General features: G+C 35.1%; 1 long non-coding RNA gene across 1 annotated transcript in view; it reads right to left on the bottom strand.

The window, feature by feature from the left end:
- The window catches only part of LOC144972031 (uncharacterized), an 85,328-nt gene extending 68,746 nt beyond the window's left edge, over positions 1 to 16,582 (bottom strand). Inside the window, exon 1 of the long non-coding RNA XR_013645237.1 lies at positions 16,038 to 16,582. This is a non-coding gene — a long non-coding RNA (uncharacterized LOC144972031). The remainder of the gene's footprint in view (positions 1 to 16,037) is intronic.
- Positions 16,583 to 16,783: the final 201 nt, after the last annotated feature.

Genomic DNA, 16,783 nt, shown 5'->3' with positions numbered 1-16,783 from the left:
TTCAAAGCCCAAAATATCTATGAAAACGGTAACATGTCAAGTTGACCTTAATGATTAAAAATTCAAGATTTAGCTCAATACTCATCATTAAAGTTAAAATAAATGCTTTCAATAGAAAAAAGTGCTGTTTTTTTCTCGAACCATCAATAAAGTTTGCTTTCCTCTTTTTGATTATTTTTTTTCCAAACTCAATTTTGTTCTACCAATCCCCAAAACATAATGATATTATCAAGTTTACAATAATAACATTATGTGACATCAGGTTATCAAACGTTAAATTTCAATAAAGTTTGATTCTTTTTATTTCCTGTTGTTTTCTTTTTTTCTTTTTTTCTTTTTTTTTTTTTTTTGAAAAAGAGAAATATCATTTTAACGTTTTTGAAAATGTCTTTTGTCCAGAGATAACGAAATTAGAATCGATTCAAGGGTAGAATAAAGTGTTTCTTACACTCTTACGTTTTGAAATTATAACTCGTTTCCAACGCGCACTCGCCAGGTTGTGCAGCAATTAGAAACACATCGGGAAATCCAAAAAGCAAGTGTGAGATTTTTATATTATTTAATTAAAAAAAAGACAATTCCGGTAATATCAGATTGACTTAGTGGGTCGCAATTTGAAACATCATTTGAGTCTGATATCAAAACGCAACTATCTGTTTGATTTAAGCATTGTTATAATGGACAATATTTTGCTTATGTTAAAAGAGTATTTCCATGACAACAATGAGCCTATAACAAATCGTGTCACCAGACCTGCAACTAAGTACACGTTGGTCTAATGTCATTCGAGAAAAAAAATAGAAGCTCAATTGATGCCCATCCTCACTTTATTCTAGAGTCTTAGAAATTAAATGACAACATCAAATGTCGCAGACATCAAAATTGAATTAAGCCAAGACTGTTAACAGTCGATTTTTTTTTAAATTCACCGTTTCTATGTTTCCAGTATCATTACTATTTTCTCTGTTACTTTTAGTTTACATTTTCGAGGCGAGACAAACAGTCTGCCCTGGCTAAGTGTCTCATTGTACTTTACGATATTTAAATTTGCCTCGGGTATCGGCAGCTGAATAAGTATCGACTGCAATTATAATTAAGGACGAATGTTATTTGATACGAGAAAAGAACCCTAGGGTAAAATCGATACGGTCTAAGGATATGATACATACTTAGGTAGGGAAAACCCAGTGAAGCTGAAGTGTGTCTAATGAAATATCGTGATACAATAGTTATTGTGTGGTAGAGCAATATAACATACATTGAGCGCCGCGTACTTATTTGCAGGTCTGATCACCCAAATTGTCATGGGCTCAATGCTGTAATGGAAATACTACTCAAAACAACGCAACATGACATGACAACAAAGTTGTCCATGACAACAAAGTTAAATCAAGCCCATAATTGAGTTCGATTGTAAAACCTGCAAATATGGACACGTCAACATTGAACATTATAATATATATATATATATATATATATATATATATATATATATATATATATATATATATATATACATATCACTGATCAATGCCTTTTGGCGCAATCATTATATTATGCACCTAGATGGTAGCGCGGTCATCATAAGAAAGGCAAGAAGCACTAATTTAAGACACTGTCACAAGTTTATAGCACTAGCACCATCAATATCTTGATTTAAAGAGGATTTTATCATCGTCAGAGTCGCAAGCAAAAATTGGACATCTCTTTGCAGCATAAATCTATTGGTACAATAATGATTATAAGAACGTGTATGTTGATATAGGCGCTTGGTGTGATCGATAATCATATATTATGGAAAGGGATATCAATTATGTTGGGTCTAGATGCACAAATAAAAACGACATTTTTTAGCATTTCTAACTTTTTTTTCGCATACTTTTTATCGTGATAAATACGCTTCAGCAAGTCATAAGGAGCAAAATTTGAATTTTATTCAGTACAAGGCATCTGTTAGACATACTATTTGGTATCGACAGTCACAATTTTCAGTAGTCAGATACTCATTCCCATGTAGTCAAGCCACCGTGCACAGATCACCTGTTAGGGCAATATATCTAAAAAAGATTAATACAGACAGCGGCCCATTCCATCAATTGGGCACGAAATAATACGGGCTAGTGAGTTCGTAAATGAATTCATCGTTTCCCAACACTGATAGAATCTAATTTGAAATTCAACTCACTCTCCTATATAAAGCAAAAAAAAACAAAAAAAAACAATAAAAATAAATTGGCCAGAAAATTTAAACTTCAAATATCGATGAATTTCTATGATCCTCAACTTGTATAAAATTCTTAAACTTTTAATTTCTATGAATTGCCAGGTTTAAGAATTTCCGATTAGTTGAGAATACATTAAATCATCGGTATTTGAAGTAAATAATGTCCTGGCCAAATTTAAAAGAAAGACGTTTTGTGATTTACGGTAAAATTACTCTAACCATAAAACAAGATCAAAGAACTCGTTGATACAATGTCTGGGTTTAGAATAAACCCGTGCCTCGTTTCATGCTTGACTTGAGAACAGAAAATAGTAACTATTCTCATTTCCTGGAATTACAGTACTACTACAGCGCTATCAATTTCAAATCGATGCAGTTTTATATAGCAATGTTCGACGTTGGGATTAGTCTAATAAAAAAAACGCTCTTCCGCGAGGCATCGTTGGAAAGCGTCGCCTATGCGTTCCAATAAGATTCGAATATAGTTATAATCCATCAAACAAAACTCTGATGTCAACAGGAATCACTCACGTTGCCCAAAATGAGTAAATCGGGGGTTAATAATCTAGCCCAAGGGGAAAAAAAAGCTATTTCGCAATCCCTTAACGACACGGCCACCCCCCTCCCGCCCCCAATTAGTGATTTGTGTACTTTGTAATATCGATAGTAATACTCTTTCTGACTGATTCAATCGGTTTAACTGAAGCAAGGAGAAATAAGTGATCCGCTATGTCAGAATGAAAAGGTTGAGGAAAAATTGAATTTGACTTTTTAAAAATGATCTTAATAATGACGTTTTTAAAATAGATCAAGGAATACGATTTACCCTCCTCAATGAAGGAATAAAAAAAATACCAAAATTATAAGCTACGTAATATTAACATTTGAAGGTCACCCCGACATGATACTGTTTGGAAACGATTGATCACATGGGTGGAAGAGTACAGCAGTAAGAGGGGACAGCGTGGCTCAGCGGTATGGTCTTTGTTTTGTACCCGAAAAGGTACCGAGTTCGAATACCTGCTGCTTTGTGTGGCCTTGAGCAAGTCACCTCGCCGTAGCTCAGTTTGCGGCGCTGCACTGCGACTGACGACTGGGTCATTCCAGTCTTCCCTTGGAATAGACACTAAAGAAAAATTATCCCCTTAGGGATGAATGGCATCGAACGAGACAAATCTACAGATCCTTGCAAATCAAGTAAACCTGAACAGTACAGCAAAGGGTCTAGAGATGAATGTTCAAAAGACGAAGGTAATGGTCATGTCAAAGAAGCCTGAAAAAATCGCAAAAGTCCAAATTAATAATCAAAACATCGAACAAGTAGATTCTTTTAAATATCTTGGACAGACAATGACCAACAACGGAAAGAATGAGCTGGAAGTGAAAAACAGGATTGCTATAGCCAAGTCGAGGTTCAGCCAACTGAATAGCATTTTAACTCGCAACAAACGCATATGAAAACGAGAATAAGAATACTCAAATGTTATGTCCACTCAGCACTTCTCTATGGCTCAGAAACATGGACCTTGAACAAACAAATAGAGAAAAGAATTGAGGCCTTTGAAATGTGGATTTTCCGTCGCCTTGGAAAAATCAGTTGGAAAGAAAAGAAAACAAATCAAGAAGTCTGTGACATCCTTGATATCAGACCGACCTTAATGAAAGTAATAAAAACAAGAAAACTAAGGTCCTTCTTGAAGGCAGAGTTGAGGGGAAAAGAGGAAGAGGCAGGCCAGCAAGAACTTGGATAGATGATGTGAGGACATGGACAGGATTGTCGGCAGCCGAATGCAGTCAGCAAGCCGTCAACAGGGAAGATTGGCGTGTCATTTCAAATCGACCTCAACCCATGAGATGACACTGGAAGAAGAAGAAGAAGGGATGAATAAAGGGAACTAAAAAGCTGGATGTGACTGACGTGTACTTATTTGAAGACCCGATAACCGGAATTGTTATGGTCTCATTTTTGTGATGGAAATAAACCGAAATCAAAGCAAAATTTAGGTAGGTACTTCATTACAGAAAAGTGAGTGGAGCTGGCACTGACGTTGATGATAACAAGAAATGAAGAGAGTATAGCAGTGTCGGATGACGCCGATTGTGGGACGTCTCTCTAGTGGCCAGACGGAAGTGCCGTTACAGTCGGATCGTGGGTTCGAATCCCCGTCGCCACAAAGGTTTTATTTCCTATTGTCCTCTGTCATTTTTTTTACCCACTTCATTTCTTGATATTATTGTTCTAATGAAATATTTAAAAATGACGCAAAATATTGTCCATTATAACAATGTTAAACTAGGCCCATAATTGCTTTCGGATGTCAGACCTGCATATATGAAGGACGTTGATTTAAACAGTTTGGTATATAATTAATCACATTAGTCTATCTCGTAGAAGGAAAACAATCAATGCGTTGGCATTTGTATTTATCCAACTGCTCGATTCATATTACAAGGTTAAACCAAGATGAAATCTCAACAATTATTTCGTAAAAAATAGGGAAGAAAATTCATTACGTCACACCTAATTTGTTGGTTCTTGAATCCTTGGAAGTGTGTATGTAACCAGTCCTTCGGAGGACAAATAATGAATAGGTTACATATTGAATCATAAGGTGGCATATCTATATATATTTAGTAGCAGGATTTATAGGCTGATTCTAAAATTACGAGACGTAAAAGAATGAGGATGGATGATCTTTAATGACGATAAAAATAAAAATACAGACTAGAAAATAGATGCTAGCACTCTGAAACCAGAATATCATTTACACATGGCATTATTCAGTCCTCCTGAAAAACAGTTTTACATTTCCAAGGAGACAGGAACCACCAGTCTTTTTGACATCACACTTTTCTTCCCTATTGCAAAATTCCATTCTCTAAATTGCTTGTTGTTAGTTTATCAAAAAGTATTTCAAAACTCTTCAATCTCCCTCTCTCTCTCTCTCTCTCTCTCTCTCTCTCTCTCTCTCTCTCTCTCTCTCTCTCTCTCTCTCTCTCTAGCTCTGTTCCACTCAGTATAAAAAGGTTTTTATTCTCATCATGACAAAGGGTGCCGCCAAATGTCGCCTAGAGATCCAGCCGATACCAGGCACCGCGAGTGTAGGGATCCCGAGGGATATGATTTATTCTGAGGGCCGATTTGAATTTCAGATATCTCGCATTGTGGGTGGCGCAGAGGTTATAGCGTTTTGAATCGAGTCTAGACCTCTTAGTTCAAGTATTATGATTATCATCATCATCATCATCATCATCATCATCATCATCATCATCATCATCATCATTATTATTATTATTATTATTATTATTATTATTATTATTATTATTATTTATTATTATTATTATTATTATTACCATAATTAATATTGCTAATAAAACTCTTCTAATAATATTATTGTTAATACAAACATCATCATCATCATCATCATCATCAACGGCTATGTGATCTTGTGGTATAGCACTCGCTTTTGGATCGAAAGGTCCTGGATTCGAGGTTCGCTCGGCGCATAGTTCAGTCCTTTGAAGAGGCTCCTTACTAAAATTCTATCACCGTACTCCTGTGTAAAATGAGTACCTGGCCGTTAACAACGTTGTCTCTGTCAGAAAAAAAAATGTAATATCGCCTAACAAAGGCGTCATGTTCTGTTTTACTTGTTACGTTTTACGTTTAGTGGATATTGCGCTATAAAAAAAGCAATTATTTGTGTGACCCAGATATTATCATTTCGCGTTAATAATTATTCTTATCACAATATGCTAACGTCGCGAATTGATTTTATTTGGTCAGTTGTTATCAAACAGCCATAATATATCCCAGATGTTCAGGCTATTCAACGCGATATTATTTTCGTTCGATAACACGAGTATTGTCATCAAAACTAATTTATGTAAACTTAATAAGGCGCGCGACTACTTCTTATGAAGAAATTGAAAACAAACAAACAAATAAACAAAAAGGGATTAAGCCTTTGCACATCATGGCATTGTCTATGAAGGAATTACTCATGTTGACTGGGTGAAAAAGGGGGCATGAATGGAGCAATTCTGCTAACAGTGAAGCATAAGAATTTTCTAAGGGTTAGACAAAGAAATCAGTGTGCAAGGCTCATAGTTAAAATTGAATAAGGTTGATGGAGGGAAGAATGTGGTAACATTTGATTCGAAATGATTAGCTTTTAAATAGTTGTATTCTCTGTCAGTGGCTGTTTATAACGTCATTATTCTGCATTTAATGCGAGGACACATTTATTTTTAACACTTGCTTCTTCACTCTAGACTGTAAAGGTTTCAATTTTTATCATCATCCATCGTGGCTGGTACTCCTGAGCACGTTGCCGGCCAGCTGTCTCCAAGTATTACGTTCCTCTGTGGTGCGCATGAAGTTTGCGTTGTTTTTAAAATCACTTTTGGCTATACAAATTATACAAATATGATATCATTCTCTGTCTTCCTCCAGCTCTCTTCCCCTTGACCATCCCAGATGTTACTTTTCTATTCCGTCTCTCCTCCACACATGTCCCAGAAAACGTAACTGCCTCTTTCTCATGGTATCTATCTGTACTCTTTCTTTTCTCACATTTGCCAGCACTACCTCGTTCGCATATATATATATATACAATATATATATATATATATATATATATATATATATATATATATATATATATATATATATATTAGATAGTCTCAACATTCTTCTATACGTCCACATCTCAAATGCCTCTAACCTGTAAACGATTACATTCTTTGTCAAGCGTCCACGTTTTCATAACCGTATAAAAGGGAACTTATAACATATGTTTCCACTACTTTCATTCTGGTCTTCAACTGTAGGTTGTTGTTTGACACAACTGGACGCGTTTTATGAAACGCATATATATTTAAATTCAATTTTACGCCCCGAAAATAGATAACTATAATACAAAGCGGAGAAAAGAAAATATCGCAAGAGTTGGAATATTATTCAAAAACTCTTGCAAGATTCAGGTATGTTCATACTTTCAACGGTTATGGTATGCTATCTCTCGGGATTCAATCAATATTGATAACATCATAATGTAACGTCACGGAAAAAATCAATATGAAACCCACTCTGCGGGAATCTGGTATAAATAATAAAACAAATTGTAATAATTCTACATTAAAACTGACACAATGAAACATTACAGATTCCAACGACGCTCCCCACGCCCCATCCCACCCTGGGCTATTATGATAACGATGATAACAATAAAGCTTTTAAAGAACCAAGTTTGTTTTCTTAACTCTTTCCACCATAATGGAGGATACTTGACGACTGGTATAGAATAACTGTGAAAAAAAAAAAAGAACGTGTTTGTTGCCATTACGCTTTGCCGCTTTGACAACAGTGGTATTGATTATGAGAGTTGTTTGATTAGCTAAGGAGCTGAGGCGATAGGGATGATAGGATGGCTGTGTTATTGCCATTGATCTCAAAGTCTTTTAGTGTAATATAATAGTTCCATTTCATGTATCAATTTTGTCTTTAAACGGTTTGGTTTAATTTGATAATTCATGCTTTACTCTTTCAATTTTTGTGTAAAGCAGTGTGGGGTGAATCGATGATTCCATATGAATAAGTTGAATGAGTTTATAAATTGATGGATAAAATAACAATATTTAGGATAATGAAATAAAAAGCAGAACTTTTGCATTCAAGGTCCGTTTCTTTTGATGATATGCGTTTAGGTAAAATATTCACAACGTCTGCCAACCTGATAAATTATATCAACACACAAAACTATGTGTAACCTTTAACATTTATAGTCTGATTGAATGAAATTAGCGAGAACTAATCTGTCTAAAAACAATAACAAAGAGCGGAGTGATGTCGACTTCGTTTCTTCTATTGATAGGATTTGTCACATCATCTCAAGACGGTATACGCCCGGCAAACCCCAATGTTTAAAATTGATATTAAATCTTAGACTTTAAAATTTGACCTATGACGAATACCTTCATTTAGAATCGTGTCTATTTATCCCTTACACATCAACAACCTGAAATGCCCTCGCTTTAATGATTATATAATAATGTTATTTTGACTATAGCTTTGTCACGTTGGCAACAAAGGTATCGATTATGAGGTTGTTTGATTAGCTAAGGAGCTGATGAGCTGGTGATGATAGGCTGTTTTATTGCCATTGATCTAACATCCTTTTATTGTAATATAATATCATCAGTTCTTGTATCAATTTAGTATTTAAGCGGTTTTATTCGAATTGATGATTCATGTTTTACTGTATAAATTTAGTATTTAAGCGGTTTTATTCGAATTGATGATTCATGTTTTACTGTATAAATTTAGTATTTAAACGGTTTGATTCGAATTGATGATTCATGTTTTACTGTATCAATTTTGTATTTAAGCGGTTTGATTTGAATTGATGATTCATATTTTACCCTATCAATATTGTATTTAAGCGGTTTGGTTTGAATTGATGATTCATATTTTACCCTATCAATATTGTATTTAAGCGATGTGAATTGATGATTTCATATTGTTATGTCATTCCTAGAAACAGTTGGAGGAAATCCGTTACACCCGAGTTGAAAAAAGCTATAAATTAATGTAAATTTTAATCAGAGAGAGTATGTAAGGCATGCCCATTTTGTAAATAGTTGAAGTAGAGTTAGGATTTCAGCTGTGAAGATACACCGACAATTTCCTTTGGTTTCATTTATTATTGTTAAAAATTCTATAGCAAGGTTTTATTGAAATATAAAAAATTCGTAAATCTTAGGAGATAAAAATTGTTGTCGCTTTCGATAACTTCAAAAATCAACATTATACACTCACGAGGATTTAATAATACTATACAATCCTTAAAATAATGTAGTCTGGCATCAACTTTAACAAATAAGTGTTAATGACTTAGAGATGCTCACGAAGTTCTGAAATTGGAACAACAATATCCTAATTCAACAAGTTTTTTGGGGGATAAAATTAGACAGTTCTTTCTACCCACCGCGCCAATCACGTTTTATATCGGAAGAAACTTGATGTTATGACAATGGGTCACAATTTTTAAAAATGGTGATCGTATTGGGCCCTCTTCTCCGTTTGATATACTGGGCAAAACATCTGGTAAAACCTTAAAATCCTTCATACTGTTTAATCTATATGATTGGTATCAATTTACTCGTATTCTCCTATGACAGAAAATGTGTTAACAATTTATCTTAAGCTCTTTACGTCTGAATTTAGATCGAATAGCTATATCTGAGGTATCTTTTCGGACAAAAGATAGTGTCCTCATTTTAATAAGAAATCTTTTTGGTTATAAACCCTACTCAGGACGGCGCTGTTGAGTCCTTGAAAAATGCTCTTTACTAACATTTTCTCATTGTAATCAGGTGTAAAATGAGTACCTTGTCGATAAGAACGATGCTTTTGTCCAAAAAATTAATCTCAATAAAGCCACATAATTTCATCTTTCGTTCTACATAGTATTAAGTATAACTGTTTGCTTAAGACCTGTTGAAAAGCGCCCTGAGCACATTAAGTGGATAATATTGCGGTTTTTTTTAAAAAAAACTCTAGTTTTATTGATTCATTTAGTTATAACAATGTATTTTGTCCTCTATCTGACTAATATGGTAAAAATAAAAAAAATGTATTTTGTCGATGAACAGCAGAATGTTGGTAAGATCGTTTACGATTTCAACATCCATCAAAGTTGTAAGCATCTAGCAAACATTAATTGATTTCTATCTATTCTAGGAATAAAGATATTCGTTCTGAGGCAAGTGATTGGTCCAAATTGCTCATGGACCAAAATGATTCTTGATGGATGGTATGTAGGAAAGTAAGGGACATAAGGCCGGAGGGTTACACATAAAAAGAAAGTAAACATTTTAAAAAAACCCAACAAAACTCTACAAAAACACCATAGCAGTTAGGATATCAAATGTAACCAAACGTCCGAAACGATTCTTTATCGGGATGAATCGGACGCCGAAAAAAATAATTTAGAGTGATTTTTTTTTATGGGAGAGAATGCCAATGTCATATGTGTGTGTTTGTGTGTGTGTGTGTGTGTGTGTGTGTGTGTGTGTGTCAATGAAGGAAGTGGGTTATTTAACGAAAAGTTGTTTTACAGGAGCCAACTCGTCCTATTAGATAATACTAGAATAAGAACATCAACATTAAATAAATATCATTCTGATCGGAACGAATTTAGTAGCAGAATGTATAGGCTGAGTCTTGGGATTTATGGGACGTAAAATAGCGAGGGAGGATGGATGGTCTTTATTGACGACCATCATTTTATATATTTAGACTAGAAAATATATGCCATTATTTTGAAACTAGAAGATCATTTACAAAAGGTAGATATATAAGCAGGCCTCCGGAAATGTGGTTTTACACTTCCAATGAGATTGGAACCAGTTTTTAGATCAGATTTTTATTCTCTATTTGCACACATTTTGGGTTTAAAAAAGTCTTGTTTCAGTATTTGTTCTCTGTGATATATATATATATATATATATATATATATATATATATATATAAGAATAATGAGAACGAGAGAGAGAGAGAGAGAGAGAGAGAGAGAGAGAGAGAGAGAGAGAGAATTGATATCTTTGAAGATTTGATATCAAAAGTAGACAGGATATTGATTCTCATCTAAAGATAATTTTTACTGCAGATGAAATGGCGAGGATTTATCCATTTGATCCTTTGAGTATTCGCTTGTTTGAAAAAAAAAAGAGGAAGTAGAATAAAATATCAAACAAGTCCGACGCCTTCAACATCGAAGAACTAGGGCTTCGCGGAAGTATTCAATAGGAAGGGGGAAAATGCACCAAAGCCCCGTTGATGAAAAGTTTGGCATCCTACTGAGGGTGGAACGTGCTACCCTGAATAGGACATGTACGCACTATGTGCATAATGAAATGTCATAAGACATGAAAAGAAAACGAGAAGAAGAAGAAGAAGAAGAAGAAGAAGAAGAAGAAGAAGAAGAAGAATGAGGAGGAGGAGGAGGAGGAGGAGGAGGAGGAGGAGGAGGAAGAGGAGAGGAAGGAGCAGGATGTTACAGATTTAAAATGTTAACTACCGCTTCTGGTTTTGAACTGTGTTCACTTGGCTATAGTATGAATTGATGCCGATATCTTTTATTCTAAAAGGTTGTATCCAAAAGAACATTTTTTGGTGACAGTATATTTGATGTTGTATCTGAACGCAGGTTTTGTTATGTTAGCCCTGCCCAGCGAGCATTAACAGCGTTCAATAACACTTAGTCGCGAGTTTGGTCTCCTCGAAATGGATTCCTCAAACACATGGTTTCCTCGAACTTATTCGAACGTCCCCATTTTTATTATTATTACTCTTTTTACACGATTTCCTCACACTGTTTTACATTGCCTGAGGATTTCGTAGAAACCATGCTGGAGTTTACTTCACACACAAAAATTACATTACAATACAAGGTGACGTACAAACTAGATTCAAGTATGTCGAGTGAGGTAATACGATAATGTATTTGAGCTGACTTAGCGAATCTCATCGCCTGCTCGTATAGCCTGACACAAACAAAAAAAATACGTTACAATGAAAAACGATGATCACCAATAATAAAAAAGTAAAAAGTGAGTTGTGGCCAATAGTGCTCAGACTGACAAATGATCATATTGGTTGTAATATTTAATATGACTCAATGTTCACTTTCTCCACTATAGATAGTTCGAAGATGACGTCACTCGGGTCTTTGTTATTGTTTTTTGCCATCCGCGTTTATGAGTAATGCTCACTGAACTGTATTAACCCGACTATAAACGTTTATGGATACACACAATTTTGTGTGTTGGTCCATTATACTTCCGGATGGCAATGTTATGAGCTTCTTAGCCAAGCGCATTCTATCTATATGTTACAGTGAATGACATAATCAGTCGAATGGTGAAAAGGTTTGAACTGAGATATTGACAAATTGAGTTAGAAGGTCAATTTTGATCCAAAATGAGTTCTTGTCATAAATGATTAAAGCAACCTTTTTTGTGCCTCTTCGTGAAAAATCAAAAGCTTAATTTCACTTTTAAATATTTTTTACAGCTAGTCAAGTTGAAAAAGTATGAAACTTGAGAAAAGTTACTGGATACCTTTCCCATACATCTCACCATAACTTCATGAAAAATCACCAAGATTAAAATGCTCTGGGGAGCATATTCTTTCAGAGAATGCAAAAATGCAAACCCAAAATATTCACCTTCTGACTGATTATGTCATGCACTGACACAATGATCGTCTTACATTGTAATGCATGTTTTTTGGCGTGATATCAGACCGTAGCTTCCGTCAACCTGCACCGACCTAAAATTACGTCACAATTCAAGTTGACGACCATCAAGAGAAAGACCATGGTGAGTCGTATTCAATAGTACAACCAAGGGGGTCATAATAAGCACCACTGACGATTCACTTTTCACTTTATTTTGGTGATCGTCACCTTATATTGTAAGTGTCAGGCTATAGAAGGAACGAAATTGACGTCACTCAGCTCTTTGTTATTGTTTTTAGACAGCCATTTTTATTAATTCTCTCTAAGTTGTAATAATCAGAATTTTAACGTTTAAGGTTACACCTTGTTTGTGTGTAGGTACGTCATTATCCGGCTGGCGGATGTTATGAGGTTGTTTTTGACTAAATGCATAGCATCAATAAGTCAAAGAAGGCTACTACCAGGCTATGCGATTACGCCCAGCGACCTCAGGTAAGAATTGTAACATTATCATTATTACCTCACCCGATGTGCATGTATCTATGACAGATATTGTAATAGTACTCCCTCTCAAAACAGCGTAGTAGATGATTTGCATAATACAATAACATCATTAAAAAATTATGCCCTTCCGCCACGAAGGAATAGAGATAATTCATCAAACAAGATGTCTGGTGTCAACAGGAATCACCCATGTGAGCGAATTGGAGGTTAATAATCTTGCTCAATGAATAAAACGAAAGTGCCTGAAGTGGGTCACAGTGCAATGCTTCAACCACTCGGCCACTTCGCCCCCATAACATCATTAAGTGCAGCTTTTAAAACTAATTCCCATTACTAGCTCCCAAGATCGCGCAGCGCATTGGGACCTTATCCCAAAGTCATGAAGCATGAGTTCTTGAATCTTATAATAATATCTGATCCCTAATGTAAATCTTGTATTATGTCGGAGTGAACTAGATAAGTGATATTATTAGTTTTAATGTTAAATTGATCAGAAATATAAAACTTTTACTTTTCTGTTATTTGTGGTCGTTTTTAAGGGTTTTACAGCGCTAATGATATCTTTAGGTCATATCAGCTGCATTTCTCGCTCCTTAAGAAACCCTGAAACAAGAAATCTAAATCTAATCGGAGTCTCATATTTTAAGTTCGACGTTAAATTTAAATAACCCCGATGTAATTCCTGTTCGAGGCGACTGATCACATTTATATTATGAACAATGACATTTATGGAAATTTAGCTTTAAACCCTTAACAATCTATATCTAAATGTTACCCACAGTTTCAAGACGGTATTATTTAGGACTTAATTTTTACCCTGAAAAGTTAAATTAAAATGAAAATTATAGGAAATAGACTACGAACTTCCAGTATTTTTAGTGATTTTTTCAGGATTCATTTACACCCCAAACGGGTCCTATAGTTAAACCATCTTTTTATTTATACAGTACCAGTCGCCTGTTAGCGTCCTTGTATGTGCTAACACTCTTACAATATCCGTCTCCACTCATAGCCAGGTGAGCATTTAAAATTGAGTAGAGTGGGGTTATATATGTAAAGTGTTTTACCGAAGGACGGAACGTCTGGACAGTAAATTCCCACGGTTCCTATCACGCATTCGGCCACCGATCACGCTCAACACTGCTTGACATTGTGACAAGCCGAGACACTGAGCTACCCATGGAATATTGGAGCCCTTTACCCGATTTCTGTAGCGCTTAACAAATAGTAATTAGTACTAACTCAAGAATTTATACAGAGCAATATTCACGTAGCGTGCTCAAAGCATTTTACAAGGGGTCCATAGCCAACAGAAACACTCAAAATAGAGGAAGAGACATAACGCCTGTCAGGCGATATAACAATTATTTCCGACAGAGACAACGATGTTAACGGCCAGGTACTTATTTTACGATTACGGTGAAAGAATGTGACTAAAATAGAAGCTTTTCCAAGGACTCAGCTATGCTGGGCTCAATGCGCGGACTCAAGCTAGGACCTTCCGATCCGAAGGCGAGTGTCATACCACAATACCACATCACACACTACTGCTAAGACGCTTATCTATGGCAAATTAATTTCTGCCAGATTTAAAATATCACCAAACAGCACAATCATTGCCGGGTTGACAGGGGAATCAGGAAAAAAAAATAATAATCTTGATCGAACGCACCCGGGATCAATGCGACATTGTCCTTTACCTGTAAGGTGAGTGCTCTATCATTGAGTTATCGGGGCCCGTAAATGAAAGTATCAATTTGGTCTCAAATATTGCTTGGTATTAACTCTCTCCTTACCAGCCATTTTCAGGATTTTCCCCAAAAGTTCACACCCAACTAACACAAAAATATATTTTTTATAACTCAAATACAATAGCAGTAAAATTCTTGCGATACATAATCTCTTTAACAAAACCAGCTCTACAACACATTGTTCATTTTCTTTAAATTTTATGATGTACAAAATAAATTTGAAAAAGAAAAATGTTGGTTGTATCTTAAAAAATGTGACAATTTTCCTATAGTTGGTAAGGAGAGGGTTAACAATAACCAACTTCAGTTACATGCTTGTTACACACCTTAAACAATCAACCCCACGATCTTTAGCATTACTCAATATTTTAACAGTTGGTCAAAGTAATATAGATAGAACGAAATTGGCGTCACTCAGCGCTATTGTAATTGTTTTATAGACAGATATTTTTATGATTGGTTACCACTAAATTATATCAATCAAGCTACTGATGTTATGCGCTTATTTAAAAAACTCATAACATCTTCCAGCCAGATGGAACGTTCCTGCACACAAAACACTGTTAATATATCCTTGAACGTTTATAGTGTATTTGATACTAGTAATAACTAATCATAATAATGTCTGGCTAAAACAATAATAAAGAGCGTCAATTTCGTTCTATCTATAAATGTTCAAAGTTACACATGGTTTTGTTTGTTGGTACGTTATATCCGCCTAACACATGTATTTTACGTGGCGCATAGCATCAATATTCATAATGCTGTCAAGTGTGACAATGCAATAATTCCTCTTTTCACTAGCATTTCAAACCATTCTGAAAAGTGCCGTGGGGCTGACTGATTTGACAGTTTGGCTTGTTCTAAAGTTGGCTATGTCTAGTATTAACTTATCTTAAATATAATCTAATTTGTTCTAAAGCTGTCTTTTGCTTTGAAATTGCAAAGATTGGATAGATAAATAAATTGTTGTATACAACACTGATATGATTTTTAAAGGAATTTTCCTTAAAATACTTAAAATGAAATGAATACCGGAATCTTTCAAATATAAAAATGTAGTCTTGCGTGATGCTATCTTTAAAGTAATTCTTGAGAACCATTCAGTGCTCAAATAATGGCTCTCGCGATTATTAAAAAAAAACATGACCTTAAAGTATCGCAGAGATCACTAAACACACATATTAGAAAAGATGCCTACTAATCGACATAATTAAAAGCGAGTATGAATTGAATTAACACTCAATGAGACTATTCTTATAAATAAATTATACAATAAAAATTTGAAAGACTAAATGATAAAGACAAACTCACCTGCAATCAGAACACTGGTGAACTTTTGTAGATCGATTTGAAGAATTTAACGAATCATTATTGTCTGACACCAAAAATATTCATGTCTCTTTCTAAACTAGGCTTATTCTATTCTTATTACGATTATTATTCTAACCATTAATTCTAACCATAATCTCTACATGTATTTGACAGCACGTCCGTAAGCTTACAATAATATACGTAAAGGGTAAACCACCCAAAGACTCGTATAATAACACACGTCGGCAGCTGGGTGGAGCAACAGCTGTTAATCTGAAATCTATCTATCGAAATTAAAATAGATGGCCTCCACTATATTATTATTAGACGTGTAATATTTCTGCTATGAATTACTACAAAAGCTCTTGCCACCACTGTAATCACTACCATATGGCGGTAAAAGTTGCTCTCGTAGTTATCATAGAAAGTCCGCGACGGCTGCTGCGTTAGAACTGTTGCTGCGTAGCATCTGTACCGGTTCCGGAGAATACTACTACATCAGCATCAACATCAGCAGCAGCAACAGAATTAGCAACAGTGAAGATGAAGATAATGATGATGATGTTGTTGATGATGTGAAGTTGGCGGTGGCGGTGGTAGTAGAATCGTACTAGTAGAAGTAGTGAGTGCTGCAGTTGTGGGTGAGATGTAGTCGGGAGTACTCAGTCAGCTGCTCGCGTGGACGTACGGACGGCGTTCGGGGTGACAAAGAAACAAGTTATTTGGATAATAGAGGTTTGAGAGTA

The sequence above is a fragment of the Berghia stephanieae genome, chromosome 4, assembly GCF_034508935.2.
Source record: "Berghia stephanieae isolate SIO BIC M18660-M18661 chromosome 4, UCSD_Bste_1.3, whole genome shotgun sequence".
Taxonomy (NCBI): domain Eukaryota; kingdom Metazoa; phylum Mollusca; class Gastropoda; order Nudibranchia; family Aeolidiidae; genus Berghia; species Berghia stephanieae.
The sequence above is the reverse complement of the archived record's forward strand: the minus strand, read 5'-3'. Positions and strand labels throughout refer to the sequence as shown.